Raw genomic sequence first — 17,739 nt, 5'->3', positions numbered from 1 at the left:
GTTCAAGCCCCGCGTCAGGCTCTGTGCTGACAGCTCGGAACCTGGAGCCTGCTTCGAATTCTGTGTCTCCCTTTCTCCCTCTGCCCCTCCCCCGCTTGTGCTCTATCTCTCCCTCAAAAATAAATAAACATTAAAAAAAAAGAGAGAAAATGTTGTGAACTATGTAGACTTTTTTGTAGGAAAAAAACCAAAAAAACCCAGCTACTTGAGGATACTTGCCCTGAAGTCACAGTATGCACATAGAACATTGTAGATGTTTCTCTAGCAAAAAAAGAGAAAAACTCAGTGTGTTATATATTTCCATTTATGCTTTTCTTTTAAATGAAGGAAGCAAACAACTGGTTGAGATATTGAGAAAAGAAATAAGATCCTTTCTTATCTTTTTTCACATGGCTCTGGCAGACATTAAAAAATAGATTGTAAACTCTGGTCCATTGTGACCATAAAGCTTATTGCATCATTTGGTAATTCCTATGTAGGATTCTGTTACCAGAAGAAGCAGGGAGAGTAAGAGTGATGGGCGGACAAAAATACAAATACTATCATACTGGACAAGTGATAAAAGCTGTTAGAGTGGTGTGGAATGTGTGTGGAACTTACCCCAGTGATATTGGCAGTCTGAGCAGGAACTGCCCTCCAAGATGAGAGTTTGGGTTGTGTCTGGAGAGGAATGTTATATGGAAGGTGTTAACTCAGAATCACATAGCCTAGAGTAGTATGAAAAAAAAAACATTATGCAGGAAAGGGAGCTAAGAAAAAAATCAAATGTAGCCTTAAGCCACAGAGACTCAAATGGAAGCATAAATATGGTAATGCATAAGATAAAGACAGTGAAGTGAGAAATGAGGGGCTGAGTGGTCAAGGTCAGGCATTTCTATATATGACTTTTTTTTTTTTCAACGTTTATGTATTTTTGGGACAGAGAGAGACAGAGCATGAACGAGGGAGGGGCAGAGAGAGAGGGAGACACAGAATCGGAAACAGGCTCCAGGCTCTGAGCCATCAGCCCAGAGCCTGACGCGGGGCTCGAACTCACGGACCGTGAGATCGTGACCTGGCTGAAGTCGGACGCTTAACCGACTGCGCCACCCAGGCGCCCCATATATATGACTTTTTAAATATTGCACATCGGGTAGAGAATTTTTCTTTCAAATGTGGGTTCTGGTTTGTTTCACCATAGTGGAAAATACTCCTTAATTAAGTTGCAAGGTACCAAATAAGATGAATTTGTCATTTTTTAATGTCTAACTTATTTGTTACTCTTAGAAAATCTCATTTTTAACATTTTTATTATTTATTTATTTATTTATTTATTTATTTATTTATTTGAGAGAGAGAGAGAGAGCATGTGAGCAAAAGCAGGGGAGGGGAAGAGAGGCAGGGAGAGAGAGAATCCCGTGCTGTCAGCATAGACCCTGATGTGGGGCTTGAACTCATGAACCGTGAGATCATGACCTGAGCCAAAATCAAGAGTCAGATGCTTGACCAACCTAGCCACTGAGGTGCCCCAGAAAATCTCAGTTTTGACTTGATTCAGAGGTAGAAAATCTCAGAGAAGACAGCCTCCATCTCTTGGCAATCTGTTCCTGGTGGGTTTGTTTGGCCTCCATCTCTTGGCAATCTGTTCCTGGTGGGTTTGTTTGGCCTCCTTCATTCTCTTGACCAAAAATTTAGTATACTCTGCAACGTCTTCCTTATTCTTCTTAGTACACTGTTTCTTTAGAGCAATATGCCAACACTTGTGTTGGGGGACACATGGGGTAACAAGACTGAATCTTGGGCACTTTGGTTCTAGGTTTCTTACCTTCTCTGTGTAGCGGCTTCCTCACAACATGCTGGTGGACATCATCTTCTTTAGAGAGATTGAAAAGTTTGCAGATTCTGCTAGCTCTTTTGAGCCCCAGGTGACAAGACACAGTAGTATCAGTGAATCCAGGAATATCCTTCTCCCCTTTTTTACAATGACCAAGTTGAGAACATTGAGATGGGCAAATGAACAGATTTGCATTTTTTCCTCCAGTCCTCCTTGCTCTGTAGAAGTCAGCAGCAAGTGGACATAGCCAAGGGTCAAGACACCCTGCTTCATGGAGAAGCCTTGTTTTTCATTGCCACCACTGACTCAGACCACATAACCCTCCATTCTTCACCCAGAGCGTCAGCAGCAACTTCTGTGGTCATACATTTCTCATAAAAGGTAGGAAGTTTGTGTTCATCATCCACTTCAGTGAGTTTCTGGCAGCGAGTAGCTGGGAAAGAGATGTTCATCTTCATCCTGAAGCAGCCCACTGCCTCCGAGGCACCCTGAAAGAGAGCATGAATTTGTCATTTCAAGGAATTATAAACCATGTCTTGAGACAGGAGGTCACTTCTCTAGACTCCCTACTGCCTGAGCAAGAGGCATGAAACCAGCAAGGAAGCCACTAGGAGGCAACACTGGTGGTACTGTGGAGGAGAGCTGCACTTGAGTATTCACCCTTTCTATGCTCTATCTAATGCCACCAACACTATCAATAACCTTTAAATGTGCTGCTTCCCAGCAGAGTTGTGATGTGCGATAAAGCTTTGTTGGATGAATGGATGATTGGTGTTTTTATGTCTTTGTCCCCCCCACCCTTCAAATGTAAACACAGCCTGAAGGTCCAACCATCCCTCTCTTACCACTTCATAGCAACCAAGCCTAGAACCTCAATCAGACCTAAAGACCTCCTTTCAGTATTTTCTACTAACAAACTTCTGTTTGTTCAACTTGTTGATGGCTATATTTCTCTTTGCATTCCCTTTCAGGACCAACAGGACTAATTTCTGGGATATAAAGTATAGTTAACCAGCTTGAATTACAGATACAGAGCCCAACTACCAAGCATGGGTCAAGGGCTTACTGTAGCGGACACTGAGTAGCTATACACCAAATCTATTTTTTCTCCTTCCTGGAAGCTTTTCCAGCCTTGTTTGTAATTAAATGTGATCCTCTTTTAGCTAATGGAGTGTGAGCAAAAGTGATAAGTGCTAATTGTAGACCTGTCCAATAACCTTCCATCCCTCCATAACATACCATCTTTGTTTTCTATTTCCCTGGCTTAGTGACAAGAAGCATGGTGAGCTGGGAGCCCACAGGTCAGAATAGCAGACCCACAAGATAAAAGAAGCCCTAAATCTTTACTTGGAGGAGAGACACTTGCCAGTCAGATACCTCTTTTGGACTTTATATGAGTGAGAAATGAACATGTTTTGTATTATGTTACTGAGATGCTAGTATCTATCTGCTAAAGCAACTAGCATTACCCTAACTGAATCATATACACACAAAGAAAGAATCATGGAAATTACAGCTCGAAAGCACTTTAGAAATCAAATCCAATGCTCAACATTCAGAAAGGTGAAATGATTCCCCAAGAGTAACAATCTGGTACCAGAACCTACGTGTTATATATTAGTCAGGATGAACTGAAACTGCAGTAAACAAAAAGAGTAATGTATTGGCTCATTTTATTGAAAAATTCATGGGTAGGGCTGAATCCAGACGCTGAGACAATGTTATCCTGATTTGGCCTCTGAGTGAGCTCTGTTCCATGAGGTGGTCTCTGTTCCCACGAAGGCTCTCCACTTCTGGGAGAAAACTGTTTCCTGGCAGCTCCAAGATATAACCCCGACAGAGTGGAAGTTTTTCTTTGCCCACACTTTAAACAAAAATCTTGTAATAATTGCTTCTGATTGACCTGGCCTTGTCATATACCCATCTCTGAACTAAATGATGCAGCCACCACCCTATTGACTAGCTACGTGGCATCAGCCTCAATCATAAGATCTATAAAAGCCAGAGGTCAGGGTTCTTACCCAACTTTACTAGATGCACCCTCTCTCTTTCACAAGAGCATTAACTATGCATTTATTGGGGCACCTGGGGGAGCTCAGTGGGTTAAGCATCCAACTTCAAGTCAGGTCATGATCTCATGGTTCATGAGTTCGAATCCCACATTGGGTTCCATGCTGATGGTGCAGAGTCTTCTTGGGATTCTGTCTCTCTCCCTCTCTGCCCCTCCCCCACTTACTTGCACACATGTGCACATACAGTCTCTCTCTCTCTCTCTCTCTCAAAACTAAATAAATAAACTTAAAAAGAACAATGCATTTATTCGTTGAACATTTACAATATGCTAGACTCTGTGTAGACTGCTATAGTGGATAAAAAGAACAAGATACAGGTCCTTCACTCTACTCTCTATCCTGTGTGTCTGATAAAACATATACACAAATAATTACCTGGCCACCAACCAACAATAAAAAAAAAAAACTGACTATCTGTCATAACAAGGATATACTTAGAGTTTATGATTATTATTTCCTGCTATAGGACCACATGTTTGTTTAAATCCACAGAGAGAAAGGGGCACCTGGGTGGCTCAGTTGGTTAAGCATCCAACTTAGGTTCATGATTCGTGGGTCTGAACTTCCCATCAGGCTCTGTGCTGAGAGCTCATAGCCTGGAGCCTGCTCTGGATTCTGTGTCTCCCTCTCTCTCTGCCCCTCCCCCACTCACACTCTGTCTCTCTCTCTCTCTCTCTCTCTTTGAAAAAAATAAAAATAAATCCACAGAGAATCAATGCCGCTAAGAAGAGTAGACATGGTTAAACTAAGGGATTAAAGAAAGACAAATTGAAACATAGTTGGGTAGAGTATAATAAACCTGGTTTTTCCTTGCAATTCCAAATTCCAACTTTAACTGCCAAAACAAAATGCCCAATTTACCAAAAGTAATTTAGACAAGGTAGAAGTGTATTTCTCGGGGTGCCTGGGTGGCTCAGTTGGTAGTGTCCCACTCTTGATCTTGGCTCAGGTCATGATCTCACAGTATGAGTTCAAGCCCCACATCAGGCTCTGCACTGATGGCATGGAGCCTGCTTGGGATTCTATCTCTCCTTCTCTCTCTCCTTCTCCCTCTCCCTCTCTCTCTCTATCTCTCAGTCTCTCTCTCAAAACATAAATAAGTTAAAAAAAAAAAAAAAGAAGTGTATTTCTCTCTCATAAAACATCCTAACTAAATAGGGGATAATAAAGGTAGCTTCTTAATGTTAAAGCCTGAAGTTCCTTCTGTCTCTGCCATTTAGGATGGTGTTGTTCTCTCCCCATGGTTGAAGATGAACTGCTAATACATATCCTTAGTCAGCATCTGAGCAAAGAGAAAGAGGGCAAGATTCAGCAGAAAGACATGGTTTTTGCTTCTAAAGGTACAACCCAGAGGCTGCAAACATCACTTCTGTTCATATCGCATTGACTACAAGGAAGTTTGAGGAATATCTTTTGTAGCTGGGAATTCTAGTAAACAGCAAAGAGAGTGGATACCAAGGAACTATTAGCAACCATGCAACATAATAGAAATAATCACCTAATCTATCAATGAGTTATAAGGGAGAACCTATAAGCATTCTTTAGTCAAGTTGTATCATAGGAAACCAAGGTCCAGAGAGGTTGAGTGATTTGCCTAAGGTCACATAGCAAATTACAGAGGGAGCCAGGACACAAATTAGTATCAGTCAACTTTGAATGGTAGACTGTTAATGTCATCTTGTGCTGTCTTTCAAAGTGCTTTTTTACATAAAGTTGTGAAGAGGAAATAGTATAGACATCAATGAGAGTTTTTGTAAGAAATGTCAAAAGGCAAAATACTGATTTTTTTTCATTGCACAGTTGATAGAGCTTATATAGATTTTAAAGTATTTAGTTGTGTTATTTAATGCAAACTAATATGCTGTCGTAAAAATTTAAATACTATACAACTTGTTAAAAGTGAAAATCTTCCCCTTCCCAGGAGTAACCACTGTTAACAACTAGTACAGCTCTGCTTATAGAGATTTTCAAAGGTTCTTTTGTCTATTCCTAAAGTGAGAGTGTTCCCAACAATTTTTTTTTTTTTTTTTTTTTTTTTGTAGAACCAGAAAAACGGAATGGAAAGTAGATCAGCAGAACCATTCTCAGTCACTGAAATTGAGGTGGTTTTTGGCTGGGAAACTTTGGGGGTCCCTGAGGCCAGGCAGCAGAGAATAAGTTCCAGCACTGGCTATGAGGTGGGGCACATCTATACTTGTCATCTTGCCGACACCAGGACTGGTTACTTAGCACCAATTCTTCCATCTCCATAACCTAGCTCTCCCTACCCAAGCTGGTATATTCCTAATGACACTACTTTATTTCCCCCAAGAAGACTGACTTCCACAGTCAAGTATACTGGGTGGAAAATATTAAGGTGGCAGTGTGGGGACAGGAAGAGCATGAGTTTTCTGTGTTATTTCCTAACGATTCAGAAGTGACAGCCCCAGGAGTTTCTCTGTATCCCCAGTTCACTCTGTCTCTCTACGAGATAGCATGTGCTGAAAGGCAGGCAATCTTGCACCACCATTTACTATATGTGTGCCTTATAGCAAGTCATTTAGTTCTGAACCTAAATTTCTTTTTTTTTTTAATTTTTTAATGTTTATTTATTTCTAGGAGAGAGAGAGACAGACAGACAGACAGAGAGAGCATGAGGGAGGAAGGAGCAGAGAGAGAGGGAGACACAGAATCCAAAGCAGGCTCCAGACTCTGATCTATCAGCACAGAGCCTGATGCAGGGCCTGAATCCACAAACCACAAGATCACAACCTGAGCTGGAAGTGGGACACTTAACCAACTGAGATACCCAGGTGCCCCATGAGCCTAAATTTCTTTATGGTGACTAGGGACAATCTCACAGGGTTAAGAAAATTAGTGACATGTTGTGTATGAACAGTACTGCCTTATAAGCCTTTGTGGAAACGAAGCTTCAAGACTCTGCTGTCAATGGGCTAGACTACCTTTCTCTTGATTCAAGTAATTCCTAGTATCAAAAAGAGTAAACAAACTCATATACCATTGACATTAGTGCCAACAGACACATAATTGTGATTTATAAAAAGATTTTGAGAAATGAGGACACAACAACAAAAATTATTAGACCAAAACCTAACATTCTCAATTCTTTAGGGACTTAGCAGGCGTCAGATTATAGACTTGAATTGCCCTGGGTATTTTTAGCATTAATAATAGGAGTCTTTTTCATGAATAGACAATAATTCTATAATATTATTCTTGATCTCAGAGAGCCTAGTCCTTTTTGTTGTTGTTTTTATTATGACTTCTACTTCTATTATTTTTACTTTTAGTTCTGAAGTTTCATGAAGATTTTCTGGACAAAAAGAGAAATGAGATCGAGGAAGCCTATAGGACTAACAGTCAGCAGGTACCATTAGTTCAGCCTAAAGGTGATGGTTGAAGGCTGGCCTCTTTTCTGATTAATCAGCACCTATACCAGTGCTAATAGTGAGTTTTGTATTAAAAAAGCAAATGTCAGGGGCGCCTGGGTGGCTCAGTCGGTTAAGCGCCGACTTCGACTCAGGTCATGATCTCACGGTCCGTGAGTTCAAGCCCCGCGTCGGGCTCTGTGCTGACAGCTCGGAGCCTGTGTCTCCCTCTCTCTGACCCTCCCCTGTTCATGCTCTGTCTCTCTCTGTCTCAAAAATAAATAAACGTTAAAAAAAAAAATGTTTTATAAAAAAAAAAAGCAAATGTCAGTTTGAAAGCCAATTCATTCTGGAGGAGAGTAGTTTAAGTAAACTTAAAACATCTTCATTTTATTTTGGTACAGAGTTTTAAATCAAATGCAGATATGTTTTTCAACTCCCCAAACAAATGTCATTTACAAGCTAACTAAACTGCATAGAATTGTCCTTGAGTCTTGGTGCTCTGTTGTTAATAGTTTGGGGTCGCTTATAAAAGAAACAAATGAATCACCCTCCTCCACTGCTCCTCTCCCTGCAAAGAAACCCAACAAACAAAACCAGTGGGTGTCATTAATGTACTAACCCTTGTTCCTTACAGACACAGGGGACATATTTGTCTTCCAAAGAATACAAACATTTAATCCTTTTCATTCCCTCAGAGATATTCCTCAATCTACATTTTCTGTTTAAATTTGAAAAGCTCTAAACAGAGATATGTATATATTGATTGATAAGTATTTGAAAAGAGTGATTTGTGAATCATTATTAGGTTTATTGTTATTGTTGTTTTTGAAACATTTTAAGCCAGTGACTAATAAAACTAAGATTTCTCAGCTTTTTGAGAGAGAGAGAGAGAGAGAGAGATACATGGAGCATGAGCAGGGAAGGGACAGAGATAGAGAGGGAGACACAGAATCCGAAGCAGGCTCCAGGCTCCAAGCTGTCAGCCCAGAGCCTGACACAGGGCTAGAACCCATGAACCGTGAGGTCATGACCTAGGCCGAAGTCAGATGTTTAACCAACTGAGCCACCCAAGCACCCCAGATTTCCCAGCTTTTTCAAGCAAACATTAGAAATTCTTCCCATTTCTTAGCCTCCAATAATTTATCCTCTATTCATAGGACACTAAGAAAAGACAGCATGAGGAATCAGTTAATTTAGAAACTCCTTCTCTGTCATTTATACATATAGAAACCAGATATATAGACATGTAGAAACCAAATTATGAGGAAAACAAGATCAGAGAATTCCATCATATTTCTATAATGACTAATGCAAACAATAAATTATTTAAGTCACTAAATCTTCCAAGTCTAAGCATAGCTTACATAAATGAAGAATAAAGGTCAAGCTTATTTGATTCTATTTTTAAAGTTTATTTTTACTTATTTTGAGAGAGAGAGAGCAAGCATGCATGGGGGAGGGGCAGCCAAGTGGAGAGACAGAATCCCAAACTCTGTCAGTGGAGAATCCCTCGCTGTCAGTGGATAGCCCAACTTGGGGCTCGATCTCACAAACCATGAGGTTATGACCTAAGCCAAAATCAAGAATTGGACGCCCAACCTTGGCACCCCAAGGTCAAGCTTATTTTGAACTATGAGTTATTCTCCTATTGATACTTTTCTACAATACACTGAAATCTTCACTTGTTATGTTTTAGATGTGAGATTGTGGATGATCAATTGCTTTGTTTTTACTTCAAACATTTTTTTGACTAATGTATACTACTAAAATTGGAATTTTTAAATTAGAAAAATAAATAAAATATTATAAAGTCACTTCTATCATTGCAATGCCGATGTGTGTACTAAAATGTTGATCCCACTGCTTTGCCAAGCTCCAAAGAAATCTGAAATGTAAGAATGGATGTGTTCATTTTGCCATTGTCCTCTACTGTTCAATTCAATTAATCTTAGAATTTTTTGATGAAATCTATCTGTGTTGGCAAGATATCATAATTCTGAAGTCAGCCTACTTTCACAAAATTGAATATTCCTCTTATGCAGTAAGTCTCAGGAAGGTAACAAGAGCCAAATTATTCAACCTAGAAAGAGCCTGAATCAACTCTAGTGGAAGCTAAAATTCATAATTTAATTTAATTTTGTGTTATACTCATTTTATGAACTTTATTTTTATTTTAGAGAGAGAGAGTGAGAGAGCAGGGGAGGGGCAGAGGGAGAGAGAGAGAGAGGGAGGGAGAGAGAGAGGATCTCAAGCAGGCTCTGTGCTCAGTGCAGAGCTTGACGTGGGGCTTGATCCCAGGACCCTGGGATCATGACCTGAGACGAAATCAAGCCAGACATTCAACCGACTGAGCTACCCAGACACCCCATCATTTTATGAAGTTTTAGTTAAAGAATTGGGCACCTGATTCTGACCAGGAAATGAAGCAAGGACTTAGGCACATTTTCTTTAAACAAGGAAGGTTCATATTTCTGATAGTGATATAACCATTAAGGCAATTTGTTACTTTTGATATTTAACAACCAGATAATTTCTAAAAAAGATTGACTAATGACTAACATCAGTCAGAGGAACTCTACTAGTTAATTAAAATCCCCAAAAGGAAATATCACAGCAATCTTCTTCAGTATAATTTATGAAATCAGTCAATGAGACTGAAATCAAAATTTGCCCTCATGGTAGAGATGACTGGTTTATTGTGAACTCTGAATATCAGCAGTTAAGTACAGCAAAATTAGACAAGAAATAGTTAAAACATGATAGCGTTCAGGGATTTAATTAATTTCCACCATTAAAATGATTATTTCAAACTTATATTTCAATGCTTATGTTTCAACCTGTTAAGGGAAAAGCCTCTATTGACTGTCTCAACAAATGCAAAATGTTTATGACTTTTTCCCTAAGAATTGGGGCTAGAAGTTATTAGAAACTTATTAGCAGGAAAAATAACAGGGGTAACTGCAATAAAAATCATTTTTTGTGTGTGTTTTGTATATTTTACTGGATACTAATACCACCTATGTAAAGCAGAATAGCCTAATGTTGAAGAATATAGATCTGTATCAGAATCCTGGAATCAAATCTTGGCTCTGCCAATTATTAGTGATAAAACCTTTAACAAGTTAATATAACCCATCTGAGACTCCGTTTCTTCATCTGTAAAATGGGAATATCTCATTGCATGTTATAATGATTATATAAAATGCAAAACTACAGTTTCTTATTCAAAACCCTAAGGCCAAGTGTGTTTCAAAATTTAGAGAGCATGTTTACAAAAGGAAATATAGTTTATATACTGTATATTATGCAATACCTCCAACAGAGGTTGGGATAGCAGTCCAAAATCAAATACATTGTGTTAGTCAGCTATTGCCTCAGTATTTCCACATTAACAAAACACTCCCAAACTCAAAGGCTTACAAAAGCAATTGTATGTTTTTCTTACTTATAGATCTGTGGGTCAGAAGGGATGACTGCTTCAGGCTGCTGGTCATCTGGGCTCAGCCAGGATTGGCTGTGTCTTTTCCAGATTGCAGTTTGGAGAGGCTATCCTCTCACTACTCTCACTCTTCTCACTCTTCTTGGATCAGCAATTTCCTGGGGCAGGCTTCCTCATGTCAAATCATAGGAACAAGAGACACAGGGACAAGCCAAACTCAAATCCCACAAGTGACTTAGAGCCCTTGCCCTGCTCTCATCACCTCCAGTCATGTTCCCAAAGCAAGTCATATGGCTAAGTCTGAAGTTAGGGTAATATTTTTTAGAAGGAAGCAAGTGAATTATTTCTGTAAAGTACTCAAATCTATTATACATGCTGCCTTGTCTTCAGTAAAACATATAAATATATTCACATTAAGTGGGATAAACACATATTATAAATAACCTCATGATAGTTTGGTTTTCAGAACATTTTGGATTTCACATTCATAGTTAAGACATTGTGGATCAGTAATGTACTTAGTATAGGTCCTGATATTGGTCTTTTTCTGGGCTTTGTGATACCTGGAAACTTAACTATTGGAAGCTTTTCCCCATGTTATGCCAAACAGAATGTATCTGTATTCCCTCTTGAGTAGATGAATGAAATTGCATTGCAACTGGTTAAATGACCGCATCTAGATTCTACTGATGCCTAAACATTTCTTAATTTTATTAATGTTTATTTATTTTGAGAGAGAGAGTGAGAGAGATCACAATGGGGGAGCAGCAGAAAGAGAGGGAGAGAGAGAATACCAAGCAAGCTCCTGGCTGTCACTGTAGAACCTGACGTAGGCCTGGATCTCACTAACCTTGAGATCATGACCTGAGATAAAATCAAGAATCCGATGCTTAACCAACTGAGCCACTCAGGTGCCCCTTTTAAACATTTTTAAACTAATATTTATTTATTTTGAGACAGAGAGAGAGAAAGAAAGGGAGAACTTGGTGTTTTGTTTTCTTTTTTTAAAGTTTAGTTATTTTGAGAGAGAGAGAGAGACAGTAAAAGAGAGCATGCAAGCACAAGAGAGGCAGAGAGAGACAAAGAGTGAGAGAATCTGCACTGTCAGTGCACAGTCTGATGCGGGCTCAAACTCAAACTGTGAGATCATGACCTGAGCTGAAATCAAGGGTCGGATACTTAACTCAGTGAGTCGCCCAGGTGCCCCTCTTTTACTTTATTTTTTTTTGAGTTTTATTTATTTAAGTGATCTCTACACCCAACATGGGGTTCAAACTCACGACCCTGAGATCAAGAGTCAGATGCTCTACTGACTGACCTAGCCAGGCACCCTAATTGTAATTAATTCACTTTACAGTTTGCTTTTTGAATGTGAAAGCCAATAATATTTCTTTAAGTCTGAAATACACAACTGTAAATATAACATAGTGCTTAAACTTCACATTTATAGCTAATTTAATCCTCTTAATGACTCTGTGAGTTAGGCACTTTTATGATCCTCAGTTTGCTATCCTCAGATAAAGAAACAAGCATAGACACTCTAAAACTTTAATCAAATTCACATACCTTGGAAGGTGCAGAATTGAGGCTCAAATCCAGATGGCTCTCACTGTCTTCTCCTTTCTATTAACCTTGGGCTAAACATTTTTGTAAACACAGAGAACCTCAGTTTCTCAACAACCCACTCTGGATTTAAAAAGTCCCTGTTTGCACATGAATATAGGACTTCTCCAGCTATCTTTCAAAATTTGGAAAACCTAGTCACTACTTTACTGTCTGTCAATGCCATTTACCTGTGAGCTACAGAAAATCTGGAAAACCATGTGATGTATCATTTTCCAAGTATCTGGCATAATGCCTGGCATATAATAGGCACCAAGTAAATATTTATTGAACAAAAGGAATGAGTACGTTACACATAAGTAACTAATGTTTCCTAAACATGAGCCTTCAAGTTAGTGGTTTTTAAAATTTCAAACCAGTCATGTAGTGTTTCCTCTCTTGTCCATTTACTTTGCGATTTCTACTCCTGAGACTAGGTGCTGCAGTAAGGATGGCCTCCTTGGTGCTCACAGCAGGCCAAAGCTACTGCTAGCACCTGATCCCTAATGTTCTCCACAGCACCTGGCTTTTTCAGATTTCATCTACTTCTTTTGCGGCCCCCACAGGACCTAACAGAAGCTCCAGACCCATAGGAGGCACATAAGAAAAACACTTGTTCATTTGGATTATAACATCCCTGAAGCCGGTTTACCTATGCAAGCCAATTGTGAAAAGGCTTAAGGAGTTAAGCCCCAGGGACATTCCTGCCATTCAGTTAGTACATTTCATCCACTCCTACTCTGTTATCTCTCTGCTTCAAGAACATCTGAACAATTTCAGGTTTGTTAATTAAACTTCACATTCTCCGTTTATTAACTAATGCATCCTATCATGTTTTTAACCAGAGTGAGACAGTTACTTAGACTTCAATAATGTGCTCCCCAAATAAAGAAAAAACAATGTTAGCCTCAAGTTATACTAAGGCCAAATAATAATTAGCGACTATACTATTTTTTGTATTTCCTTAAGTTACCTGAGAATCATGTTTCTAAGGAGATATGAAGTAGAGGCGTGGACTTATGTTTAAAGTAGAATATTGCCCAATAATAGTGCTGTCTACTATATACTTATCCCTAACCCTTCTTGCCTAGATTGTAATTAAAAGAGAGGGTTATTATAACTTCATGGTTATTACTTGTTTCATGTTACAGTAGGTTGGTTGATGTCCTCTTGAAAAAAAAAAACTCAACTTTAAGCTGAGGCATTTTTCTAAATACCCCAATGCAATTCTTATGTGCCAAAATTACGATTTCTCAAGTTTTGGAAGAAGATTAAGTAAATCCAGAGATGTATGAAAGAAAAACAATAGAAAACAATACTGCTGAATTACTTGCAATTGAACCAGACAAGATTCAAAGTGAATTGCATTTATTTTTCAAGCTAGATCATGAAGAAATAGTAAGTCAAAAATAAGTAAAACGAGAGAAACTTTTTATGTTCTCAAAGATTTCTTGGCGATTTTCTGGGACTTTAAAAACTGACGCACACACACAATTAACACAAACTTCCCATGGCTTTTAAAAATTGGCTATTTTAGGGGCGCCTGGGTGGCGCAGTCGGTTAAGCGTCCGACTTCAGCCAGGTCACGATCTCGCGGTCCGGGAGTTCGAGCCCCGCGTCAGACTCTGGGCTGATGGCTCAGAGCCTGGAGCCTGTTTCCGATTCTGTGTCTCCCTCTCTCTCTGCTCCTCCCCCGTTCATGCTCTGTCTCTCTCTGTCCCAAAAATAAATAAACGTTGAAAAAAAAAATTTAAAAATTGGCTATTTTATTACAATAATAGTACAGGTTCGATATTTTAAAAATTAACAGAATGGAAAGGTACAAGGTCAAGGAAAATTTCCCTGCCTAGTACTTTGTAATCCTACTTTCTGGAGAAAACCACTGGTAACATTTTCTTCCTTTTATAGCCATTGAAAATATTTCACTTTTACTATTTGTATTTGTTTTGCTAGGGCCACCATAACACAATACCACAGACCGGGTGGCTTTAACAACAGAAATTTATTTTCCCACAGTGCTGGGGTCAGAAGCCCGAGACCAAGTGTTCACAGGGTCATGTTCTTCTAAGGCAGCTCTCCTTGGGTTGTGGGTGGCTGTTCTCTCCCTTGGTCTGTATGTGCTCTTTCCTCTCTGTTCTAATCTCTTCTTATCGGCACATCAGTCAGATTGGATTAAGGCCACTTTAAGTGCCTCATCTCAATTTAGCCACTTCTTTAAACATCCTCTCTCCAAATACAATCACATTCTGGGGTTCAGGGCTTCAACACATGAATTTGGGGGAGACAGTTCGGCCCATAACACTATTAAAAGCAATACTACAACAAAATTGTAAAATTCCTGTACATACATCTGAAAACTTTTGCAGGTATATGAGAAGGATAAATGTCAAAATGGACATCAAAAGATATGCTCATTAGTAACTTGGAAAGATATTTATAAATTCTCTATAAAAGGTTTGTAATAACTTATACAATTGACAATACATAGAAATACCTATTTCCCTTCAGCCTTGAGCCTACCTAACCTTTTAATTTTTTAATTGTACAGAAAATATGACAGTTTATTCTTGTTTTAATTTGTACACTTTAAAACATTAATATGGTTGGGTATCTCTTCTCACATTAATTGTCTAAAATATTTTTTCCATGAACCCCATACCAATTTTTTTCTATTGAATTACTTATCTTTTGTTTACTTACTTGTGAGAATGTTTTCTGTATTAAAGATGGTTTGTCATATGTATGGCAAATATTTTTTTCAATCAGTTTTTGTCTTTCCTTTTGTACTGCATAGAGATTTAAAATTGATACAAATTTAAAATATTATGATATAATTTCAGATATTAACTTTTCCTGTAAGCTTGATGTTTTTCTTTTCTTTTTAATACGTTTTTTTTTTTATTTTTGAGAGAGAGAGTGTGAGCAGGGGAGGGGCAGAGAGAGAGGGAGACACAGAATCGAAGCAGGTTCCAGGCTCTGAGCTGTCAGCACAGAGCCCGATGTGGGGCTTGAACCCACGAACTGTGAAATCATGACCTGAGCTGAAGTCAGACACCCAACCGACTCAGCCACCCAGGTGCCCCTTGATGTCTTTGAAAATACTCAGAAAGGTCTTTCCCATGCGAAAATTATTTGTGAACTAATATTATCCTATGTTTTCTTCTATATATTTTATGTTGTTGTTGTTGTTTTCATATTTTAGTATGGAAGGAAAAGAAGAGAATTCAGCTTTATGTTCTTTAAGCATTTGGCCAGTCTTACCAACATTGTTTATTCAACAATTCATATTGCCTCATTTACTAAAGTGCAACTTTTATCATTTATTAAATTCTGATAATGAGGATGATTTATGGATTTTCTCATTTGTCTCATTTATCTGTTTGTCTAGTCCAAGATCAGGGAAACACAGTTTTAAATATTTTATCTATTATTTCCCTCATGAGTCTTCTCTTTTAGAATTTTTTCTGATGTGTATTTTTTTAATGTTTATTTCTGAGAGAGAGAGAGCATGTGCAGGAGGGGTGGAGAGTATCCCAAGCAGGCTCCAAGCTGACAGCAGTGAACCATAACAATGTAGGGCTTAAATTCATGAACCATGAGACCATGACCCAAGCCAAAGTCAGATGCTCAACCAACTGAGCCACCCAGGCACCCCTCTTACATGTATTTTTTATATGTATTTTAGTATCATTTAGTTTAAGTTAAAAAAAAAAGTCCTGGGGTGTCTGGGTGGCTCAGTCAGTTAAATCCAACTTTGACTCAGATCATGATCTCACAGTTTGTGGGTTCGAGCCCCATGTCGGACTCTCTGCTGACAGCTCAGAGACTGGAGCCAACTTCAAATTCTGTGTCTCCCTCTCTCTTTACTTGTGCTCTCTCTCTCTCTCTCTCTCAAAAATAAATAAACATTAAAAAAAAATTTTAATAAGAAAAAATCGAAAAGCCTTGTTCATATCTTCGATTGATTCAAAGATAACTGATGTCATTCTAAATATTGAATCCTCTATCCAAATTAAGGATGTCTTTACATTTATTAAATTTTTATATATATATACATCAGAGGACTTTTACATTTCTATGCTTTATTATCACATTCATTCCTGGAATTTCACCTCTTCATAGTGATTGTGAATGAAACATTTCTTTCCATTCTATTTTCTGAGAGACAATCATTATTTGAAAGTAAAGTAATTGACTTGGCTTTTATATTAAATTTGTGATTACCATTTTAATGAATTCTTTTATATCTTGAAATAATTTTTGAGTTGTTTGTATTTTTTTATTTTAATTTTAATGAGTTTATTTATTTATTCTGAGCAAGAGAGAGCACACCAGTGGGGGAGAAGGGCAGAGGAAGAGAGAGAAAGAATCTCAAGCAGGCTTCATGCTGAGCATGGAGTATTTGTATTTTTAAGGTTTACAATTACATCAATTACGAATAATTATAAGTTTGTTTCCTTCTTGCCTTATTTTTATTTTCTTATTCAATTGCATTGGCTAGTATTTCCAAAACAAATACCAAATAATAGGTGGTGACTTTTCAATTCAGCAATGCACTGGAATTAGCCATTATAATAAGACAAGAAAACAAAATAAAAGCTATAAAGTTTGGAGAGCAAGAAGTAAAATTATCATTATATATGACGATTGCTCATGTAAAAATGAAAAAAATCTACAAATAAATTATAATAAATTAATTTTACAAGGTCACTGGAAAGAAGATCAATATAGAAAAACAAATATATATATATATATACACACACACACACAAACTATACAATCTATATACAATAGATTATATATATATGTGTGTGTATAATTATATATATGTGTGTGTGTGTGTGTGTATAAATATATAAAACACTACCAAACAAGAACATAAAAATTTTAAATTATCATTACTTATGTGTGACTTACTCATTTGGTCATTCATTTTGTTCAACAAATATTTACTTGGTGCCTATTATATGCCAGGCATTATGCCAGATACTTGGAATATGATATATCACATGGTCTTCCTGATTTTCAGGAGCTCACAGCAAATATTTAGAAATAAATCTAACAAAAGATGTGCAAGACCTGTTCCCTAAAAATTACAAAATATGACTGAAAGAATCTGAAGAAAATTCAAATCAATAGAAGAAATCCTATGCTTATTGATGAGAAAGTTTAATATATGAAGATGTCATTTCCTACACGATTGACTCATGCAATCCTGTATTTGTAGATAAAGTCTTAAAAGAGTTGATTAAGTTAAAAGAGACCATTAGGAAGGGGCTCTAATCCAATATGATGGATGACCTTACATGAAGACAAGGAGACACCAGGGGTGTAAGCACACAAAGTGAAGACCATGTCAAGAGGAACTGAGAGTGGCTATCTGAAGGCCAGGAGAGAGGCCTCAGAGGAATGCTATCCTGCCAGCACCTTGATGTTGTACTT

The 17,739-nt window shown here is 38.0% G+C and overlaps 1 pseudogene; it reads right to left on the bottom strand.

The window, feature by feature from the left end:
- Positions 1–1,549: 1,549 nt before the first annotated feature.
- LOC115519732 lies at positions 1,550–2,271 on the bottom strand (annotated as a pseudogene).
- Between the last annotated feature and the right edge of the window lie 15,468 nt (positions 2,272–17,739).

Source organism: Lynx canadensis, chromosome C1 (genome assembly GCF_007474595.2).
Source record: "Lynx canadensis isolate LIC74 chromosome C1, mLynCan4.pri.v2, whole genome shotgun sequence".
In the NCBI taxonomy this organism is placed as follows: domain Eukaryota; kingdom Metazoa; phylum Chordata; class Mammalia; order Carnivora; family Felidae; genus Lynx; species Lynx canadensis.
This window is presented reverse-complemented; position numbering and strand designations above follow the sequence as displayed.